The following is a 23323-nucleotide window of genomic DNA, read 5'->3' as shown; positions in this document are numbered from 1 at the left end:
GAAAAAAATGAGACTGTTTGTTCCCATAAACTTTTATACTCTTAGAAACCCCAAGAAGCAGAGTTGCTATTGAGTCAAAATCAACTTGGTGGCCTTAGGTATTTTCTTTCTTTCTTTTCAAATATATATAAATGGAATAATACAATAGGCCCCCTTTTTAAAAAATCATTTTATTGGGGGGCTCATGACTCTTATCAAATCCATCCATACATCAGTTGTGTAAAGCACATTTGTACATTCATTGCCCTCATCATTCTCAAAACATTTGCTCTCCACCCAAGCTCCTGGCACCAGCTCCTCATATTTCCCCCTTGTTCCCCGCTCCCCCCTCCCTCATGAACCTTTGATAATTTATAAATTATTATTTTGTCATATCTTGCACTGTCTGATGTCTCCCTTCACCCACTTTTCTGTTTTCCTTCCCCCAAGGAGGAGGTTATATATAGATCCTTGTAATCGGTTTCCCCTTTTGTTCCTACCCTCCCTCCACTCTCCTGATACCTGCCACTCACACCACTGGCCCTGAAGGGATCATCTGTTTTGAATTCCCTGTGTTTCCAGTTCCTATCTGCACCAGTGTACATCCTCTGGTCTAGCCAGATTTGTAAGGAAGCATTGGGATCATGATAGTGGAGGGGAGGAAGCATTTAGGAACTAGAGGAAAGTTGTATGTTTCATCGTTGCTACATCACACCCCGACTGGCTCATCTCCCTGAGACCCTTCTGTAAGGGGATGCCTGTGGCCTACAAATGGGCTTTTGGTCTCCACTCTGCAATCCCCACCTCATTCACAATGATATGATTTTTTTTTTTTGCTTGTAGTTCGTTCAAGGATCGTTTGCTGGCCCTTAGGAGCGTTTTCCAGTCCAGTCTGTTGGGGCACCACGCCCTGATTTTTTTTTGTTTTGATGATGCCTGATACCTGATCCCTTCAACACCTCGTGATCACACAGGCTGGTGTGCTTCTTCTATGTGGGCTTTGTTGCTTCTGTGCTAGATGGCTGCTTGTTTACCTTTAAGCCTTTAAAACCCCAGATGCTATATCTTTTGATAGCCAGGCACCATCAGCTTTCTTCACCACATTTGCTTATTCACCCGCTTTGGCTTCAGTGATTGGGTATGGAAGGTGAGCATCATGGAATGCCAGTTTAATAGAAGAAAGTATTCTTGTATTGAGGGAGTACTTGAGTGGAGGCCCAATGTCCATCTGCTACCTTAATACTAAATGTATAAATATATACCCACAGATCTATTCCTCATCCTCATATTTAAATATATTTGCATATGTACATACCTTTATTTAGATCTCTGTAAATGCCCTTTTGCCTCCTAGCTCTTTCCTCTATTTCCTCTGACTTTCCTCTTGTCCCACTATCATGCTCAGTCTTCATTTGGGATTCAGTGATTCCTCTTGGTTACATTGCCCTTGATCACGCCCTACCAGGAATAGGCACTCTTTTCTGGGCCTGCTTTCTTTTAGCATAATCGAGATTGTCTTAGCTCCTTCGTGCTGTTGTAACACAATGCCATGAAGTATGCAGCTTAAAGAGCAGAGCGTCTTTGCACAATTCTGGAAGCCAGAAGTCTCAATCAGGGTATCAGTCATGTTGATTCTTCTGAGACTCTGAGAAGAGGATTCCCAGCTTCTGGTGGGCCCCACATTCCTTGGAATTTTTTCACTTTTAACTGCTGCTGGCCTTTGGTCACATAGCCATTCATGCTCGGTCTAACTCTACTGTGTCCTCTCTTGTTTTCTAAAACACATGGGATACAGGGAACAGGGTTAGAGCATCAGATAACACAGCTCATCCCAGCTCCATCCCTTGGTTTAGCTATCAGGAGTCCCTGGGGAAGTCATCTTTCCTATGAAGAGGGTGCAGGAACGGCAGTGCTGTGTTCCACTGTGCATGGGGTTGCCGGGCGTCAGCGGCTCACTTGATGGCAGCCAGCAGCACCAACAGCTAGTGTACTGGGTGCTTTTATAGGTCTGCATAATTGGAACACCCGTCTCCTAAATGTTCCCTTTTTCCCTGTGATTGTTTAATGTTGTTTAATTAATGGAGCCAAATCCTAGGAGGCTTTCTCAGCTTCTTTCTTTCTACCCGTGCCCTGTTCACCTCCCCTGCAAGGTACCACTGATGTTTTCCATCTCTCTTCATTCCTGCCCCCTAACTGTCCTTGACAGCCTCCAGTCTCCCTCCTTCTCTCCCTCCCTCCCTGCATTGTCCCGCAGAGCAGCCAGAGTGAGCTTTCTGAAAACACAGATGGATTGCTTGGAATTGCAAAGCAGGTCCCCAGGATCTCAGACTGTGTCCCTGTTCCTGCCTGTGTGTGTGACACAATCCACCTCCCTTCACCTCTGCACTCTGAGGTTCAGGACCCACTCCCCATTCGTACCCCACCCTCCAGTGGGGTGCTCTGGCATTTCTATCTTTAATGGCCCTGCAGGTGCTCCCTTTATTTCCCTTCCATTAGGTACCCACACATTTCCTGTGAGTGCAGGGTGATGCGGTTTGAAAAGCTCTTTTCTTCAAGGCAGAGCATCAGAAGTACTCACCACTACCAAGAAGAGCAACAGGGAGAAGGAAGTGATGTCTAGTTGCTCCAAGAACGTTTGACTTTCCTGTGATGAAGGGAGAAACACGAATGCCTCCCATTCACTATTACCATCGTGACCCCCTAGAGGGACCATGTGGAGGAGCCAGTTTCTGCCGTCTAGGAGACCCCGCAAATGACAGTGCACAGAAAGAGTTTGATAAGAACCCTGAAACATTTGCATAAATGTTGAACTGTATAGCACACTTCCTGATTTTTTAATGGTGGGTTCTGTTTAAAATGCCTTATTAGTGCCAAGAATTGGTCTTCCACCCAAAATATCCCTTCTTTTGTCTTCGCATCCTTTAGTTGAGGAGCTGTTTTTTCTCCCATCTTTGTTGCCTTAAGCACGTCCATCGTGCCTTTGTGCTTCTCGGAGTAACGAATCCCTCTAAGTTTCAGAGAATGTCCTCGTTTAAATATGTTTGCTGTACCCTCGTAATATCCGTTTTGTGCATCTATGAGGTAAAAAAAATGAGAGTACTTATTTTTTGGCAGTGCCAAGCCCTCGTTTCCACAGTCTAATTAAATTATAATGATAAATAACACTTTAAGAGGAAATGCAATAGCTTCATTAATAAATATAATCACTACTGGCCCAGCAAAGCCACCCAGTGATGGATGTATTTTACCCAGACCAGCATTGGTCTTGGTGTTAGAGCTAGGGGGGTCTGATCTGAAAGGATCCCGGCTTTGCCAGGATTGCCGGGGCGTGTGAATGTTCTCTTGTTAGCAGATAGTGAGATATAAGCCATGGAGGGAACACCTCCCGCTTGGTAGCTGCTCTATTTTCAGAAGAGGATTTCCTGAGTAGGAGCAGTCCCCAGTGAAGGGACAGGAAAGGCGGTGGCTCTGGAGTGAGAGCCATGCCTTCTGTCTGAGAGTGCCAGTGGGGGCCAGGGGGCCAGGGGCTGCTGCGTTCTTGCTGTTTGCCCTTCTCATCGCGTTTCCTGCCATCGAGTCGATTCTGACTCCTAGCTGCCCTCTAGCACAGGCTACGACTGCCCCGTGGGTTTCCAAGATTCTCACTCTTCACAGGAGTGGAGACTTGACTTTCTCCCTGGGATTGACTGATGATTTTGAACTGCTGACCTTTCAGATCTCAGCCTAACTAGTAACCACTATGGGACTTCTTTTCTCTTCCAATTTTTCATCTTTTTGGGGTTTCCTCCTTATTCCTTGCCAATTCCAAATGGTGGGTCCAGCCAGATTGAGAAAAGGGGGCAGAATTAGAACTCTCAACCCAGTTCACCAGCTTGTTTCTTAGCACCCCAAACTAGAATTATTTTTTCCATTCTCCTCTCTTCTCAGCGTCTGTCTTCTTGTTTGCAAGGAATAGAAAAGTGCTAGCTGACTCCTAGAATCAGATAGCTGCTGGGAATCATTAGCTCTCTTATCTTTTTATTGTAGAGAGGGGATGACTGTGATGGCCAGGGGCCTTATGCAGTTAACTGTACAGCAAGCAGCTCTTTGACTCCCTCATTCCGTGGACACAGCTTTTTCAGCCGTATTGCTGACTTGTTGAGGAGCCCTTGTGGCCCAGTGGTTATGAGTTGGACTGGCAGCCACTGTCCACGGGAGAAAGACAGGGCTTTCTAGTCCACAGATGGAAACGCACAGGAACCATTCTACCCTGTGCTATGCCATCGCAATGAGTCGAGTTCATTTGTTCGTTTGCTTACTGTTTCCTTTTCAGTGTATTCTTACTGTGAGGTTTAGCTTTCCTGCAGAAGGGTGCATATGTGGGAACTTCAAAAAGTTTGTGGGAAACTGATGTTATTAGTTATGTATTTAAATAAATACCTTTCTATTGTTACTTGGGTGGGAGTTTACATTTTAGATCATTTTTTTGGTGTGTGTGTGTGTGTGTGTGTGTGTATTCAACATCTTACACATCTTATCTAACCTCCCAATTGTTTGCCCTGTCTCCCCCTTTTATTTTCCATTTCTCCCTCTTATTGAATATCATCTCTTTCTTCACCCACGTTAACACCTGCCTACCCTCTAGCCCAGGGATCGGCAGACTTTTGAGCCGGAAAAGCCACACAACAATTTAAAAATTCTTCCAGAGCCTCAAATACATTTTTACAAACAAATGAACTCACCATGGTCTGAGTAATATCCTTTCACTTTTTTTCAGTTTGATTCAGGGTCACATGTCCATACTGAAAGAGCCACACTTTGCCAGTCTCTGCCCCAGCCCATGGCTTCGCCTTCCTTCCCGTCCCTTCCCACCCCGGAACCTTCTTTTGTATGACGATCTTGATCTTGATTGTTTTTCCTTTCATACAGTAGGCCCACATAATATCCTGTTTTCTTGTGAAGGTCCTCCAGATCCATCTTTGTCATGAGGTGTTCTCACTTTCATCGTCATTCTTGAGTAAGGTGTTGTGTTCTGTTGCACGTACACACCAAAGCCTCTTGACCAAGGTTTCCTTCTGCCACTGATGGGCATTAAGGTTGCTTCCATCTCTTGCCGTGGGGAATAGCAAGCGCTGAAAAGGACATGGGCGTGCATGTATCTACTGTGCTTTGTCCCTTATGTACGAGTAGAGGGTCTTGTGCTATTTCTGGTCCCGGTTCTTAGAGGGACCACAGCTTTCCACAGGGGCAGCACAGTCTCCCAGCTCCGTCAACAGTGTGTGAAGGTTCCAGTCTCTCCGCCCCCTCTCCAGCATTTCTTATTTTCTGTTCTGTTGAACTTTGTTATCAGTGCCGACGTGAGGTGGTAGCTCATTGTTGTTTTGATTTTCATCTCTTGAATGGCTATTGATCCAGAACATTTCTTTGTGTTTATTTTCCACCTGGATGTCTTCTTGGGTGAAATGGCTATTCACATCCTCTCCCCATTTTTCAGTTGGATTATTCATCATTTTTATTGTTCAGGTATTATATTCTGTAGATTTTAGAGATTAGTCTCTTTTCCAAAATGTCACTGCCAAAAATATGTTCCTAGTCCGTGGGTTCTCTTTGTACTCTTTTGATGCACACTTAGTGTCTTATTGTTAAGAGGTCTCAGTCATCTGTTTTATCTTCTACTGTGTGTGTGTTTCATTATGTGTGATAGTGTGTTCCATTTTCTTTTCATTCCATTTTTTCCATGAACAAAGGGGTTTCAGAAAGTTCATGGAGAGATGGAATTGAAAGATCTGCATTTTTCCCATGAACGTTTTGTAGCCCCCTTCTTTAAAAGAACATTTATAAATTGCATGTGCAATACCTTCACCAGGTATGAAAAATAAAGTGTTCCTTCCTTACGGCAGCCACCCTCTTCCCCAGGATAGCTACCATCGTGTATCTTGAACAAACACGTGTGGTCCTAGCCTTTCAGGTAGTTTTGCCAGGGAAACTTCCCATCCCTCATGGATATAGTTCCATCTTGCCTACGATTGAACTTTACATGAGTAGAGTGATGGTTATGCTCTTTCTTGTCCTTCTTGATCTGATCAAGGTGGCAGATGATGTTGCCTGATTGTCTCACACTAAATCACCTATGCACTCCCAGCATGAATACAACTTGATCATGCCATAGTGGTTTTGAAAAACATCATCTTACTGGTTTTACTCACTTTTTGTTTTAGATCTTTACCTCTGTATTTGAGCACTTTTCCTTTCTCATCATTTCCTTGAATTTCTTCAAATGTTCTCAGTGAATTTTAGGTAGCACTTTCTGGTGAAGCCATCTAGGCATAGAGTGGTCTGTGTAGGAAGATTTTTGCTTCCTGATTAGATTTATTTGAGATCTATAGTTGAGTCAAATTTTCCATTTCTTCCTTAGTCCGTTTTCATTCATGGTCTTTTTCTTGGAATTTGGCCAATTTTGTCTAAAATTTCAAGACAATTTAGAATAAAGATTCTAATACCACCCCCCCCCAATTATACTTTTACTGTGGCCAAATTTGAAGTGATAATTCTGTTTTAGTTATTTATCAATTCCCAACAACCTAGTATGAAGCCCTTGGTGGCATAGTGGTTACACATTAGGCTGTCAACCACAGGTCAAGAGTTCAGGACCGCCAGCCGCTCCGTGGGAGGAAGATGAGGCTTTCTACTACTGTACAGCATTACAGCTTCCAAAACCCAGTGGGGCAGTTCTATTCCGTCCTATAGGGTCACTGTGATTCAGAATAAACTCCATGGCAGTGAGGTTTCTGTTTTGTTTTAACAACTAGTAGAAAGAAGCCTTGGTGTTGTCATCAGATCTGTGTGACACTGCTAACCATAAGGCTAGCGATTCAAACCCACCAGCCATTCTACTGGAGAGAGATAAAGCTTTCTACTACTGTAAAGAGTTGCAGTATCAGAAACCCACAGGGCAGCTCCACTCTTCCCGATGGGGTCACTATGAGTCAGAATGGACTCAATAGCAGAAAGTTTGGTTCTGTTTTTTTGGAAACAATCTAGTAGTACAGGAGCCCTGATGGTGCTGTCAAGTAAATGGGACACTGTTAGCTACGAGGTTGGTGGTTCCAGCCCCCCAGCTGCTCCATGGAGGAAGATGAGGCTGTCTGAGATTTACAGTCTTAGGGACCTGTGAGGGAAAACTAGCCCCTAACACACCATCACAGGTCCGGTAGGCACAACTGTACAGCAATAATAAGTTAAGATTATAGTAAAGTCATAGAGAGCATGAGAGATAGAAGAGAGATTGAAATAATGGCGTCAGACACATTTCATGTACTATGCTCATCTTAGCCTCACTTGGTGATCCACATGGAGAGAGGCAGCTATTGATTGCTAACCAAGGCTTTTATATTCTGTAGGGACATGCAAGCCCCCTAATTACAGGTGAAGACATATGTCACAGGAAAGGTTGTGCTACAGATAATACAGTGATCTAGAGGTATCCACGCAATAGGAAGGGGCGGTATTGGGGGTACACATGTGACAAGATGGGCAGATCCTAGATTCAGGGAGGCAGCTTAATTCAGGATATCACTGAACTGGTTTGACCTCTTCTCTGGCTCACTGTAGAAACCATTATCAGTAGAGTGTAAACCCCATCTATAGGGACCAGACTGGTGCTGCAAGCCTTTAGGGAGAAGTAACCCATTGTCTTTAACAGCAGGAAATGGGCCCTATTTGTGGTGGGCCCTCAGAGTAGTCTGGTAACTGACTGCCTTCAGGAGGATGTCTCTAAGCATCTGACCTCCCACCATATGCTGGAAAATAGCCTCTAATGTTTGTCATGTCTTTGGGGGAGACAAAGCTGGGGAAAGTCTCTTTATAATCCCACAGAGACCCTATTTAGGGTTACTGTGAGTTGGAATTGACTTCATGGCAGTGGGTTCAGCTTTAACAGTCAACACAAACCTTGGTGACATAAAACCATAGGCATTTTAATGCCACTGAATTATGCATATAGAAATTATTGAATTGGGGAGTGCCTTGTTATATGTATTCTTCATCACAATTTAAAAATAAAAGCAAAAGGGAAATCATTGCAGTATCCGTTTCTGGGAAGATGGTCCATTGGTCAATCGATAACCACCGTCAAGCCGATGCATACTCACAGCCACCCTATAGGACACAGGAGAACTGCCCTGCGGTTTCCGAGACTATCAATCCATGGGAGCAGATGGCCTCCCCTTTCTCCCACGGAGCAACCAGTGGGTGTGAACCCTTGACCCTGTGGTTAGCAGCTCAGTGCATAACCCACTTTGACACCAGGGCTCCTTGAGAAGAAGGTGGTCGATGACATTTTGTTTTTCTTTCGTCCAACTGAAAACAACGGTACCTTCTGGATCTTACCAAAGACCTTGGAACATTTTTAACGTTCTACTAACCCCCCTGCTGACAGACACGATTGTTGTTTCTCTAAGCCCAGGTTATCTGTATTGTTGTATATAGCCTGTGCTTGTTTAATGGGCACCTGGTGATGCTGTGGGCGAAGCACTTGGCGTTAGTCAAGTGTTGGAACCCACCCGCAGTGGAGTGGGGGAAGGTGAGACGACCTGTGTCCTGGAAAGATGGACAGCCTGGTACCCCGATGGCAGCAGTTCTCCTTTTTCCAAGAGGGTTGCTCCAAGTCAGAATCCACCCGACAGCAGTCAGGTCGGTGGGTTGGTTTGTGTGGATGTTTATTTTTGCCCTCGTCTTTGCCACTTCTCTCTGTTTCTGTGGGTAACCCAGACCTTCCCTCTGGGATCACTTTACTTCTTCCTGAAATACATGTTATATAATTTCTCATAGCGAGAGCCTGCTGTTGGCAAACTTGTCTAAAAATATCTCCTCGGTTTTCTTCTCCAGTGGTGTTTTCACTGGGTGTGAATTCTTCTGGGAATTTTTTTTCTTTCCGTTTTCTCTCAGCAAAATGAAGATGTCATTTGATGTCTTCTGTCTTTCATTTTCATAGTTGAGAGTTTGACTGCCATGCTACCATGTATTTTTTTTACAGGTGAACTCTCCCGTCCTTGTTTTTAAAGGTCTTTATACTTGGTGTTCTGAAATTTCCTTATGATGTTCCCTCTCGGATATTTCTCTTATTTATTTTGCTTGAGATTCACTTGCCATCTTGAACCTGCTCTTCTCTCTGACTTCAGAATATTCCGATCTGCTCTTTGTTCACAGCTTGCCTCTGCCTCATTCTCTTCTCTTTCTGGAACTCCCATGTTAGAGAATCTCACGTGTCTCTGTCATGCTTTCCATGACTTCATACATCTCCCCTGCATCCTGCAGTTAGCTTCCATGCTGTCTTTCAGTGGACTGATTTTTTTCTTCATTTGTGTCTAATATGCTGTAAAAACTACAACATGTGATTTTTAATTTTATTCATTACATATAATTTTTTAGACATTCTTTTTATCAGTTTTCCAAGTCTGCTTAGCCATTCTCTTTATTTTCCCTCCCTGAGTTAGTTAATTTAATGTGCCAACCAGGCCCATAAACACATGTGGTGTTAACTGAAAGGTGGAGGGATAAATGACTCTGTGAGCCTCGCCTTTCTAGTTTGTGGGTCTCTTGCTTTGTGATGGTCGCACCAGGGTGCAGCTGCCTTAGCAGTTCCCTGCTTCAGGTTGCGAGGCTGACTTCCTGCAAGACATCCCCAAGGAGAAGCCACATGGACCTACCCCGATGCAGCCCTGGGTGTTGGAGCAGCCGTGTGGAGACCCCTGCCAGCACTGAGATGCTTACACATTCACTGACTCTGCTTTCCTCCTGCACTCTACATCATTGCCTCTGCTTTGTGAGATGGAGGAAGACTTTGTGGACTGGTGTTGGACATATGGGTTAATGGGTTAATGTTGGACTTGTGGGCTTGGGCAGCACTGGGTTGGGATATTTTCTTGATGTGCACTTAACCTTTACATAAAACTCTCTCTTATACATGAATTTCTGTGGATTTGTTTCTCTAGAGTACCCAGACTAACACACTCCCCTTGCAGATATTTCCAGCCACATCTTTTTGTTGTTGTCTTTGACACACTGGTTGTAGATCTGAACGTTCCAGTATTTGAAAGATGTATTTCCTCTGATGTTTTTGGCTAGTTCTCACTCGTGGGTACTTATTTTCTTGGTGTACTGGATTTTATTTACTGTGACTTGCTCCTTTTGGGACATACATGGAGGTGGTTTTAGGCAGGAAAGACTGTTTTCACAGAGATGGCTTCCTTTTGCTTCTGCCAGACCCTACCAGTTGAGGGCCAATTTAACTCCATTTATGGCCCTGGTGCTTTGTTTTATTTTGCTCTTTGTTTGTTGTTTTGATCACCCAGGCGATAGGACTCCGGCTGTCAATCCTACAAAGGCTCCGTTGGAATTTCAGGTTTCCTTCCCTCCAGCTCTCTTGACCACAGGAAAGAGATGTTTTTGGCTAGTTCTCACTAGCGGGGTACTTATTTTCTTGGTGTACTGGATTTTATTTACCGTGACTTGCTCCTTCTTCTTGGGACATACAACTTCCCAGGAGTTCTGTGGGCACAAGGCAGTGGTCAGTGGGTTTACCTTTGCCCTCTCTTCTGGCACGCCTTGGTGCCATGGCAACTGGCTCTGTTAGTGGAGGGATAGGCTCTGCTTTTTGAAAGTGGTGGGGCAGGGCAGCCCACACCTCAGTCACCTTCCCTGGGTGTCTCAAGACCCTGGACTGGAAGGGCCTACAATGAATGAAGGGTCATTCAGTCCTTAGTGTCTTTCTCAGTTGGTTTGAGTGTGCTTTTAAAAGCTTTAAAAAGATTATTATAGCTACCATTTTTCGCCTCCTTGGCAGGTTTGGTCTGAATAACCTTGTCAACCATACAGAAATGAAGAGGCTAGCTGAATATGGACATCCATGTGTTCCTTGTATACGTCTCATAAACTCATAGTATATAGTAAAGATTTTGATTGCTTCCTAAAACATATTTAGTTTTCAGTACTTTCTAATCAAATTGAATATCCTTTCCCCACTTACATATCCATGTCTTTAAGTCAAACTCCAGTTCATTGCCAGCCTTCTTGTTAGGTTGACTTCACAGAGTGCAGATGTAGCACTAGCTGAGATCAGCACTCACACCAGAGTTGAGTCATTGAAAATCAAGCTAGTCTGATACAGGGTTTTCCTTACTGACTATATCAGTGCCTGGAGAAACCTGACATTTGGAACGTAGAGTTATCATCGCTCGCCTCTGCAAATTATCCTCCGCCCCTTTTTGGGTAGAAACATGCACAACAAAGCATATATCAGCTCAACAATTCCTACATTATGATCAGTGGCATCCATCTCATTCTCCATCTCATTCTTAAAGTTATATAACCATTCCATTACCCAATCTCCCACTGCCATACCCTCACTGCTTCCTGTACAGAAACTCCCCCCACCCACCACCCACCCCACGCCTTCCAAACCTAACCAAACTGGCTGCCATCAAGTTCACTCAGTATCCACCCTGTAGGACAGAGTAGAAATGCCCTTGTGGGTTACCGAGGCTGAAAATCTTTACAAGAGTAGAAAGTCTCACCTCTCTCCTGAGAGGAGCATCTGGTGGTTTCGAACCACTGACCTCTTGGTTGTAACCCAGTGCATAATCTACCACAGCACCAGTGCTCGCCCTCCCCTAGTGACCACCGATCATCTTTGCCTTCCATGCCTACAAGTGAGAACAGACAGTAGTCAGCCTTTCCTGCATGGATTTATTGCACTCAGCACAATGTTTTCTAGGCTCATCCATGTTGTGTGTGGCATGCCGAGAGCCTCATTTCGCTCAGGATTCTACAGGGTGTAGAGCTTGCGTGCACATGGGAACATAAGGGGCAATCTCTCCCCCACCCCCTTTAAATTCTGTCATGTCTTTTGAGAGCTTGATGCGTGGCTGGTGGCCTGTAGAGGTAACTGGCTGTGTCCCATAATTGCAAATGTTGCTGAGAAGTGCTTCAGGGCCCTTCCTCCAGGGACATCTGTCTCTGTTTGTCTCTCTCTGCTCTTCTTCATGCCTGAAAAGATACTTGGTACAGATGGAGGTTACAAGACTTCTCTGGCTACTTCGGTTTGTTTTCAGAAATAGGAAGTGTTTCTCATAGGTTATTTTTTTTCCTAGTTCACTAATTTGAAGATTTTGTTTATCTTATAAATTCCATCTCATAGTCCATCACTCATCTAGCATCTCCTCCCTCCCCTTTCCTACCTCCCAGCTCTTCCCTCCACCCGCCATGATAGAAAGACACCTTCCTTCTTGTGCCGCCTTTTATTGAGCTGTTTGTAGTCACTGGGCCAAGCATTCTAGTCTGAGAGATCTTATTTCATCCTCCCAAGATGTAGCGATGTGTGCAGCAATACCATGTGAAGAGCTGAGGCTCAGGAAGTGTCAATCACACAGTCACTAGCATCGTCACACCCCTCAGCTGAGGGGCACAGAGCCACGGAGCCAGGCTGGTGCCCCACAGCTCTCCCATTTCTGAGGGTTGTGCTTCACTGTGGCTCCTCCTCGCGATGCCCTGGAAGCCTGGCTGCCCCTGGCATGCCATTCTGCACGCATCTGTGCTAATGCAGTACCGCATGTTTCCTCTTCCCCTGCTTAGCCAGGCCCCTCTCTGCCCTGTCGCTGTGCACGCCTCCTCCAGCAGATGACTGACCCCACTGTGGGGTCTAGATTGCAGGCTTTTAAATCTTCGTCCATGTTCTCTGTGCTCACGTTGCCTTGCTCTGTTGAGACAGCAGATTTTAAAGCTTCTGCAAGGACATCTTACTTCTTCATGGGTCATGCATCACTCCTTTCTCCTTCTCTTTCGTATTTTGCAGGAGGGGCTCTCCCCCATCGTAGGCGAGAAGATCCTAGTATGGTGTGTTCCTACCCATTTGGTTTTCACACGCCCTGCCACCTGGATCTGAAGCTGGTGTGCACATTAATGACAGAGGGTGGGCGCGAGCGTGCCGAGCCATGGGAGGCCCAAGCGATGCCTTCTATCTGGAAACTGGGCATGCTGGTGATTCTTTCCCTTAGTGTAGGGACTGATGGGAAGGAGTATGCTGGGGACCGGTGATGTCTGTGAGCCATGCTGAAGCAGATAGGCCTGGTTCTTTGGCCCAGAGCCTTCTCAGCTGGACAAGGTGCCTTTGTGACCCATTTTGTTCTTGGCAGTATAGGTGTAAGCACAACCCCCATGTCTCTCACTGAACCTGGAATGTCTCCTCATGGGTGAGCTGAAGAGGAGGGGGCCTCAGAGACTCAGTGCATGTCCAGCCCCGGGAGACTTCCGCAATGGCAGTGCCTCCTCTCAGCTGACACAGGAGGGTCTCCACAGTTAGAGGCTGACCCACATTGACACTTGTCCTCACACGGGACAGAATGCTTCTCAGTGCCTGGGACTGACTGCACTGATTTCTTGGCACAGCTTTCGAAGATGCCTGACTGCAATGGAGAAACCCATTTAGATGCTCTTCATGTGCATGTGGGTTTGCTGTTCAAAAAGCAGATGTTAACATTGCACATCTAGGTTTTGTAAGCACATGCACATATTGAAATCTTACCTTTAATGGCATACTAGTTGGGAACATTTTTAAGCAGAGAGGAATTGTGGTGAATATTTGTTACAGCTTCCTGGCTTCCGGAGGGATGGGCTGGTCCGCAGTATTATAAGTTCCAGGCAAGAAGCGGGAAGGGAAGATCTCTATATTGTCTATAGCTATACATATCTTTATCTGTCTCTCTCTGCACGTGCATGCATGTATGTGTGCACACACCGTGAGTTCACATGTGCAGGTGTTGGGCGAAGGAGGCTCTGTTCCTCTGCCCACGTGACAAGGGCATGGTTCAGTGCAGGCAGGTGGGGTAAGGGTGCTGGTGAGTGTTGTGCGCCCTGTGTACATGCACAGGGACCCTCTGGAAGGAACTGGAACTGTATGTGGAGGAGGACTTTGAACTCAGAGAGTTTCTGGTTTTCATTTGGGTTCCGTTCTGAAAACAGCTCCATCGTAAGCTGGTCCTGGTTTAAGGAGACAACTTTTTTTTAAAAATTACCATTGTGAATACTTTTACCATCAGCATCTTTATAAATCTAATCGTTGAATACCTGCTAGTGACAGTAAATGGTGTGCTGTAACATTCTATGTTGTACAGAACACTAATGATGATTAATAAGAAACATACACACACACGCATGCACACACACGGTTATAAGTACGATGCGTCCAAAATCCAGAACCCCCTGTACTTCTCAAAGGGCGAGCAAGCAGTGCATGTTGAATTAAATTAATTAGATCTCTTTGTCACCCAGCGTGAACAGAGTGAAGTCTTCTGCATCTGCCATGGAGAGCCTGAGGGGGGACTGAGGAAAGCAAAGGATCACCTGTGGGGGCCTTGTCTCCCTTTCTACTCTCCAGAAGGACCCCTCTGCCCTGGGATTGGAGCCAAAGTTCACGTTGCAGGAGCCCCAAGGTAGGCAAGAGTCTTTGAAACGCTGTTAGAATGACTTGGCCTGACGTGAACTGCTTAGTTGGGCCCTTGGCCTGTCTTCTGGACGGTATTGAAAATTTCCCAGCATAGATTATTTGTGAAATTCATCTGTAGTCTCAGGGTGGCCTCAGATCCCCCTAAGCGGTGCTGCTGGCTTCTGACAGGCCGGCCCGCTGCTGCCCTCTGGTGGCCTCTTCAGTGTCAGTTCAGGTCCATGTTGAATGAATTTGGTGCTTTTGCCAGGTGCTAAGTGAGGTTGTTTTACAGCCCTTTGTTATACATTGTTATTTTCCTTGCGATAATTAATTCGTCTTGCCTGGTGAACAGTCACTGCTCATGGAAACAGCCATCAAGAGATCAAACCACACATTGCATGAGGGAACTGCAGCACAAGACCTCTTTAAAATGTTGAAAAGCTAGGATGTTACTTTGAGGACTAAGCCATGGTACTTTCAACGGCCTCATCTGCATGTGAAAGCTGGGCATTGACTAAGAAAAGTGGGTGCATTGGCGCCTATGGTGTTGTGGAAGAACACTGGACATGCCGTGGCCAGTGAAAAGCACAGTCTTGGAAGCATACAGCAGAGTGCTTCTTGGAGGCAAGGATGCGAGATTCCGCCCCACACTTCAGACATGGTGATCTGGTGAAAAGAGGCAGGCTCTCCAGGAGCTGCATTGACCCAGTGGCTCAAACAATAATTACGAGAATGGTGCAGGACCCAGCGGAGTTTCCTTCCGTTGTGCACAGGGGCTCGATGCGTTGGAACCGCCCGACAGTCTCCACACAGCAAGCACGGTCATTTTAAAGCCCTTACCGTACATTGCAAGTTTCCTTGAGGTAATGGATTCACGATAGATTTTTTTCCCTTAGCTTTTTTTTTTTTTAACATTTTATTAAGGGCTCATACAACTCTTATCACAATCCATACATATACATACATCAATTGTATAAAGCACATCTGTACATTCTTTGCCCTAATCATTTTCAAAGCATTTGCTCTCCACTTAAGCCCTTTGCATCAGGTCCTTCCCCCCCCCCCTTCCCTTAGCTTTTTATTGTGAATTGGGCAGGGTGTGGGGGGAAGGTTGCATATCAGATGATTTTGCGTTCAATAACTTAAACCACAGATCAGCCTCACCCTGGCTTGCCCTGTTTTCTCTCCCTTTCCCCTTTCAGGATGTTATCGTCCCCTTCGCCCACGTTAACTCTGAACCACCCTCCAGCCTGGTACCCCCCTTCGCCCTCCTCCTCCCACCTCCAGTACAAAACAGAATTTCCTGCTCAGTGCTTCTTTGTAGTGATGGTTTGTGATTCAGCATTTGCTTTTGAGAAAAGTCGAGACCAGTGTTAACATCCTGGGGGATCCAGTCAGTGACTGACTAGAGAACTCAGAGTATCAGCTTACACATATTTGTCACATGTCCCCCTAGCTGCTAGTGCTTCAGAACACTGACCATGCCTGTGCTCGTGTGCTCATTCACGTGTTCATTGGGGGTCCGTGAGCCTCCCATGCGCTCTCCAGGAGCGGACAGATGGACAGCCTACCTCCCACCCCCAAGTGTTTATTGTCAGGGGAGGAGTGGTGGTGCTGGACAAGCAGTACCCAAGAGAGGAAAGCCACCATATTAGTGGGCTCAGCTCTAGGAGTCATGAACCCAGTGGAAGGGGCCGAGGGAGAAGCACGGTCCATTGGACCAAGGTCAGCCCCCGAGGGAAGGCCACCAAGATGAGCCCAGAAGCTGATAGTTGGAGAGCCTCCAGCCCAGGGATAGGAGGCAGTGGTGTGAAGAGTGGGGGCAATGAGGAGGGGCTTCTGGTTTGGTCCCATGGGCCCCTGAGCTCCATGTCCCTGGAAGCTCTCCCAGGCTGTTGAGGGAAGAGATTGCAGGAGGGCCCAGCTGCCTCTGCGAAGCTGAGACTGAGTTGGTGGCTGAGCATGAGCCATAGTTGTGACAGCTGAACCCCATCTGTACACTGAGCCCAACGGCACTGGCAGATGATCAGGAAGACCCCATATTGAGGGGACACCTGAGAAGGCAGAGGCTGTTTGCTGAGCTGGGCGAGGCTGGGGGAGGGGAAGGTGTCCGGAGCCAGAGGGTGGGCAGCATGGGTCTGAGATGCTCATCTGATGCCCCTAGAGAGCCTGCAGGCTGTTTGTCCATTTGGGACGTCATCAGACAGCATTTGATGTCACTCAGAGTGAGAAGTAAGGACAGAAGGAGAGCACCAGGGCCCAGGGAAGCAATGGACCCACGTTTGAAGAAAGAAATAGGCCGCTCTCATGGTTGACCACTGGGCTTACAGTCTGTGACAGGAAAATTCAAGAAGTCAGCAGTTAAAGTAACAGATCCCTGGTGTGCCCTTTTAGAGGATGTTTGCTTCTCCCCCCAGAAGAATTAACTTCAGAGGACAGCACTGAAGCTACAGCTCAGGGAGAGGGACAGGTCTGATCAGAGCACATGGGAGCAAATGAAGGGAGAGGAAGAGAGAGTAGAGCTCAACCTGGCCCACCAAGCCTGGAGGACCATATGCCTGCTCAGAGTAGTCAATGCACAGAGAGGACCATATGGCCGGCCCTATTACTAGACACAACATCCCGCACTGACCCATAGCCCTACAGGGGACAACACTAGAGACAGTGTGGGTATTGCACCCGATCTGACCCCATCACACCAAGGCAAAACACTAAGGGGTGTGTAACAAAACAGCAAGGGGAGCAGAGCAAGGAAGTCTCCAGGGAATACCAAAAGTAGGCTTTGGGGCCACGGCTTGGCACCCCATCAGACTCCACTGGAAAACTCTCCCTAAAGGTCAACAAACAGTCCTTGAACTATTTATAGCTTTTCTCTGTCTCTTTTATTGGTCATTGGTTGTTTTTTTTTTATGTTTTGTTTTCTCTTGTTGCTTTATTTTGCTCTGTCTTGTTTTTGTGCATGTTATTATCTCTGCAGGTCTGTCTAAATAAGATAGGCTGGATGAACAATCTGGAGGAGAAAACAATGGGACCGACCCCAGGGGGCATGGGAGAGGAGGAAGTGGGGGGAAAGGAAGTGGTATTAACAAGCACAGGGAAAAGGGAACAACAAGTGATCCAAAATCGGTGGTGAGGAGGGTATAGGAGGCCTGGTAGGGCTTGATCAGGGGTAATTTAACTGAGAGGATTTACTAAAACCCAAATGAAGGCTGAGCACGATAGTTGGACAAGAGGAATGTAAAAGGAAATAGAAGAAAGAAATAGGAGGCAAATGGCATTTATAGAGGTCTAAATAAAGGCATGTACATATGTAAATATATTTATATATGAGGATAGGGAGATAGATCTATGTGCATATATTTATAGGCTTAGTATTAAGGTAGCAGATGGACATTGGGCCTCCACTCAAGTACTCCCTCAATGTAAGAACACTTTGTTCTATTAAACTGGCATTCCATGATGCTCACCTTCCCGACATAACCGCATAAGCAAATGTGAAGAAAGCTGATGGAACACAGCATCTGGGGTCTTAAAGACTTGAAGGTAAACAAGCGGCCATCTAGCTCAGAAACAACCAAGCCCACATGGAAGAAGCACACTAGCCTGTGTGATCATGAGGTGTCGAAGGGATTAGATATTAGGCATCAAAGAACAAAAAAATCAAATCATTGTGAATGAGAGGGAGTGTAGATTGGGGATCCAAGACATCTGTAGGCAATAGGACATCCCCTTACAGCAGGGTCTCAGGGAGGAGATAAGTCAGTCAGGGTGCAGTGTAGCAATGATAAAACATACAATTTTCCTCTAGTTCCTAAATGGTTTCTCCCTCCCCCAATTCTACCTACAAATCTGGCTATGCCAGAGGATGTACAGATAGGAACTGGAAACACAGGGAATCCAGGAAAGATGATCCCTTCAGGACCAGTGGTGAGAGTGGCGATACTGGGAGGGTGGAGGGACAGTGGTGTGGAAACCGATTACAAGGATCTACATATAACCTCCTCCCTAGGGGATGGACAACAGAAAAGTAGGTAAAGGGAGACATCAGACAGTGTAAGATATGACAAAATAATAATTTATAAATCATCAAGGGTTCATGAGGGAGGGGGGATCAGGGAGGGCATGGGGGTAAATGAGGAGCTGATACCAAAGGCTCAAATAGAAAGCAAATGAAATGTACTTGACACAATTGATGTATGTATGGATTGTAATAAGAGTTACACGAACCCCCAGTAAAATGATTTGGAAAAAAAGCCCCCATAAAAAAATTAAAACACCTAAAATAAATAAAGGAGGTTTTCTCCTTCTTCAACTGGTGCTTTTTTTTACCCTCGGTTAGTGAGCTTGTGGGAAGGGCACACTCAAGGCCATGTTCACCGCTGCTCAAGCTGCAGGAATGGAGGTTACCTTTCAGCCGTGGCTCTTCTTTCCGTTCTGTGGGCGATAGGGCATCAGTTTCCCCTTGCTCGAGTTTCCTGCAAGCCATTGATGGTCCCTGAGCCAGAACAAATCTAGAAGAGACTGGTGGTTGCGTGTGGCCAACTTCAGTTTGTGACCACCTACATTTAGCATGTCACTGAAGAGGAGAACATTGTATTAATTATGCTGGTATGCAAATAGCAGGTAGATCGGTTAAGCTCTCATCGGAGAAATGAATTATTCATCGTCATTTCTACAAATAAATTGTTCTTCAAGGCGTAGAAAAAAAATCAGGCCAAAGGAAATATCAAAAGCATGTGCTGAGAAAGCAAAATGAAAGGGCTGGGGGATTAGAAAATATTACAGCAGTATCTGAATCCTCACCCCGCCCCCACCAAGGTTCTTTTTGCCCAGCTTGTGAGCTGAGAAATAGAAATTGTGTTTTTCTTTTCTATTATAAAATGGAACTACTTTTGACAAGAAACCTTCTGAGGTGTGAGTCTTTTTCTATCTGGTCCAAAATGCTATGGAATTAGAAAAGGCTATTGCACCAGCAAGGATGTGCTTGGCTCACAGGACACTTCCCGGACTGAAGCTCTCCCTGCCATCTGCAGCTCTGAGGGCCCTTCTGGGGCTGCCTCTTCGGGGCTATGACTTTACTCTTAGCTTCAGATCTGGTGGCTGTTCTTGCCCCTTACTGATTCCTTTTAAAGCCACTGACATCCCCTTATAGAAGGGTTTCGGGGAGGAGATGGTCCTCTAGTTCCTAAATGCTTCCTCCTCCCCCGCCACCACTATCATGATCCCAATTCTACTTTACAAATCTGGCTAGACCAGAGGATGTACACTGGTACAGATAGGAACTGGAAACACAGGGAATCCGGGGCAGATGATCCCTTCAGGACCAGTGGTAAGAGTGGCGATACTGGGAGGGTGGAGAGAGGGTGGGTTGGAAAGGGGGAACCGATTACAAGGATCTACATCTGATCTCCTCCCTGGGAGATGGACAACAGAAAAGTGGGTGAGGGCAAGATATGACAAAATAATAATTTATAAATTATCAGGGGTTCAAGAGGGAGGGGCAAAATGAGGAGCTGATGCCAGGGGCTTAAGTGGAGAGCAAATGTTTTGAGAATGATGAGGGCAATGAATGTACAAATGTGCTTTGTACAATTGATGTATGTATGGATTCTGATAAGCGTTGTATGAACCCCTAATAAAACAATTAGAACAAAGAAAAAATGTAATATATATATATATATTTTAAAAGACTGAAGTTGCTTCTTGAGTCTTCACACGTGGGACCACCTCCAGGAGCCAGAACCTCTGTCTGAGGAATTCCCACAGCGTCAGTCCCCAGCTGCCCGGCTTTGGGGAGGGACTTGGGAAAGCCAGGACTCTGCTTTCGCTTCTTGTTGCCCCTGCACCCGGGATGGTTCTTGCATGACAGACATTGGCAAATGCCCTCTATTTATGCTGACATGAAATGCACAGGAGAGATGACTTTATGTCATTAAAACTGTGCAATTTAAACAAGTTTTAGAAGTCTCAAGAGATGGTAAAAATGCAAAGTCAGGCAACCTTTCTGTCTGCTCGAGCTTAGCTACTGGTGCCCTCAGCTGAGACCCTTTGGGTGTGCATTGTGAGGTGCAGGACCCCCGTGGAGGCAGAGTCCGTGACTCAGGACCACAAGCTGCGGGACACAGGCACTGATGACATGGTGGACGACTCTTCGGTCGTTCTGCCAGAAGCCGAATACAGCCCTCCCTGTCTTCACATGATTGTCTTTCTGGAAAGCTTGAGCATATTAAAATTAGTAAAATATACCTATGACTTATATAGAAACCAAAGTTGAGTTTGGGCTTAGAAGCTAAGCAGGAACCACCTCCCCTTCCCCCATGAAAGTCCTTGGGGCCGGAAGAGTGCTGAGATAAAATGAAAACTCAGGCTAAGGTTGGGAAGTCACTCGCAATTTGCTTTCCTGCCATGAGATGTTGTCACCGGAAGGTTTTTCTGAGCTCTTTGGCCAGCTTCCTTTGTGACCAGAGGCACTAATGCATTTCTGTCCCTGACTGCTAAGGTCAGAGGACCTGTTTCTGATGGGGCGAGGGTGGTTTGCTCGGGAGCCTCTGGCATTCCCGACTTTAAAGCATGGCTCTTCTTTGCTCGTCTGGTCTCAGGTGAGGAAACCAAGCCTGAGACCGGTTGGATGGATTTCTTTCCCTTGGAGACCCGCAGTACTGGTGGCCCTCCGGGAAGTAACTGCCCTGCTCCTTCAAAGACCAGAGCTGCCACCCGAAGGGTTTAGCTGGCTGGCTCTATGAATGGAGAGGCTGCGGAGAGCCACCTCGGGAGTGTCCCGAGGAGTGAGGGGCTGTGCCAGCTATAACGTGCCCAGTTACACCCAGATGAAAAGGAAGACAGTTGACACGGGATTGACGCCAAGCTGCTACCTTGCCAGCAAGAGTCAATGGACTTAGTAAAAATGGTTTGTTTTCTCTTTTCCCCTGTGACAGACAGATACTATTTAAGCAGTGTCGCATTTCTATTTTAAATGCTTAGTCTACCAACTTGAGGGCCAGAATAGATGGGGGAGGGGAAAAAGGCAATTAGCTCTCTCATGTACACACACTAGAAAATAAAACATTGAAAAGAATGCCAACAATCTTCCGGAAACCGACAGCCAGTCGGCGCATCAGGTCTGGCTTCATGCTCATCCTTGGACTTAGGGTCTTCAGCTTATTTTCAGAGTCGTGTGCTTCTGGGCAAAAGGCCGGCCTCATTCCCTGACCTGGGCCGACAGTTGTTGAAGGGGTCTCAGCGTGTGTTCAGAGGGATTCAGAACCCCCAGATTCTGTTCCTTGCCCAAGGGCCGATAGTTCGAAAAGTACTAGTGTCTGGACAAAAACTCATTACCTTGGCGACATGTCCGACTCATAGTGACCCCATGGGACGGAGTAGAGCTTCTCTGTCATGTTTCCAAGGCAGTAAGTCTTTCCAGAAGGAGGGTGCAACCTTTTCCTACTGCAGCGCAGCTGGTGGGTTCGGATCGTTGACCTTGCAGTTGAGAAGGAGCTGAGCACTGCCAATCCCCACGGGGCGTGTGGGTCAAACTGCACACATTCCTGACCTCAGAGTCCAGGCCCAGGTCAGCTCAGTCCTCTGCATAGCGTCTCAGCAGGCAGAAGTCCAAGAGTCAGCTGGAGCTACATCCGCCTAAGGTTAAGGGGCCTTTTCCACACTCACCAGTAGTTGGTAGAATTAATTTCCTTGTAGTTTTAGACAGAGACCCTGAGCTTCTAAACGCCATCTGCCATGCCCTGGCCTGTGGCCCTCTCCACAGCATGGCCATTGGCTTCTTCAATGCCAACAGGAGAGGGTCTGTTACTGTTTGCTGATCTCTCTGATAGTGGTTGCTCTATATTAAGAGCTCACCTAACTGGGTCAGATGCACTTCTGATTAGCTCAAGGTCAACTGGTCAGAGACCGTAACATGTGTGAGCTCTGTGGGCATAGTGGGTTATGCATGCAGCTTCTAACCACAAGGTCTGTGATTTGGTCTGCCATCTGCTCCACAGGGGAAAATGAGGCTGTCTACTCCTATAAAGATGTAAAGTCTCAGAAACTCAAAGCAGCAGCTATACGTTGCCCTATAGGGTCGTTATCTGTTGGAATCTACTCAGTGATGGTGAGTTTGAGTGTAGTGTTGTCTGGGGGCTTAAAGCAGGAGCATCGGGGGTCTTAAAGAGTTATAGTCTCAGAAATAACACAGGGGCAGTTCTACCCTGTCCTATAGGGTCGCTATGAGTTGGCATCGCAATGGCAGTGAATTTGGTTTGGGGGTGGTTCTTAGAAGCTTGTCAGCAGCCATCTAAGATACAAACGTTGATAATCTCTGCTCATAGTGGGCAAAAAAGAAAGAGGAAACCAAAGAGTCAAAGAAGACAGTCTACCGAGCTAATGGCCTGCCCGGGCCAACCCGAATCCTAAGACCTAGATGGTGCCCACCTACCCTACTGACTGTTAAGCACGAAGCTAGAACAATATGGAGCAGAACTTACGAGCCCATACGTCCTGGAACACTTGAGACTAGAGGATTCCCTGAGACAGTTGTCCTGAGCCGTTCTTCAAACCCCCTGAAGTCACCTTTTAGTGACAATGGATTGGCACACAATAAAGACTATTATTACCCATGAATTAAAAAAATCTCTATGAGGCCAAAAGGTCAATGGTTACTGTGAGGTGAAGATGAGGAGGTTGGGGGCAGGGAAACAAGCACTGGGAACAGGTCCCCCAGCTCCCCATTCCAGAGACTGTGGACTCACTGCGGAAAAATACAGCTGAACAGCCTGTACCAAAACTATCAACTGGGAACCCTATTTTCTGTGTCAACTTTTCATGGAAAACACAATAAAATAGATTTTCTTTCCTTCAAAATCATTTCACCTCTGCTGTATAACAAAACCT

General features: G+C 46.3%; 1 protein-coding gene across 4 annotated transcripts in view; it reads left to right on the top strand.

Moving 5' to 3' along the window:
* ADARB1 (adenosine deaminase RNA specific B1) overlaps positions 1-23323 on the top strand; it is a 176901-nt gene that overhangs the window by 70335 nt on the left and 83243 nt on the right. For all 4 annotated transcript variants that reach the window (XM_075542200.1, XM_075542201.1, XM_075542199.1 and 1 more), the window contains exon 2: positions 14284-14444. The gene's annotated coding sequence lies outside the window, so the exon portion shown is untranslated. The remainder of the gene's footprint in view (positions 1-14283; positions 14445-23323) is intronic.

Source organism: Tenrec ecaudatus, chromosome 2, assembly GCF_050624435.1.
Source record: "Tenrec ecaudatus isolate mTenEca1 chromosome 2, mTenEca1.hap1, whole genome shotgun sequence".
Classification (NCBI taxonomy): domain Eukaryota; kingdom Metazoa; phylum Chordata; class Mammalia; order Afrosoricida; family Tenrecidae; genus Tenrec; species Tenrec ecaudatus.
Note: the sequence above shows the minus strand (reverse complement) of the source record. Positions and strands in the feature narration are given on the sequence as shown.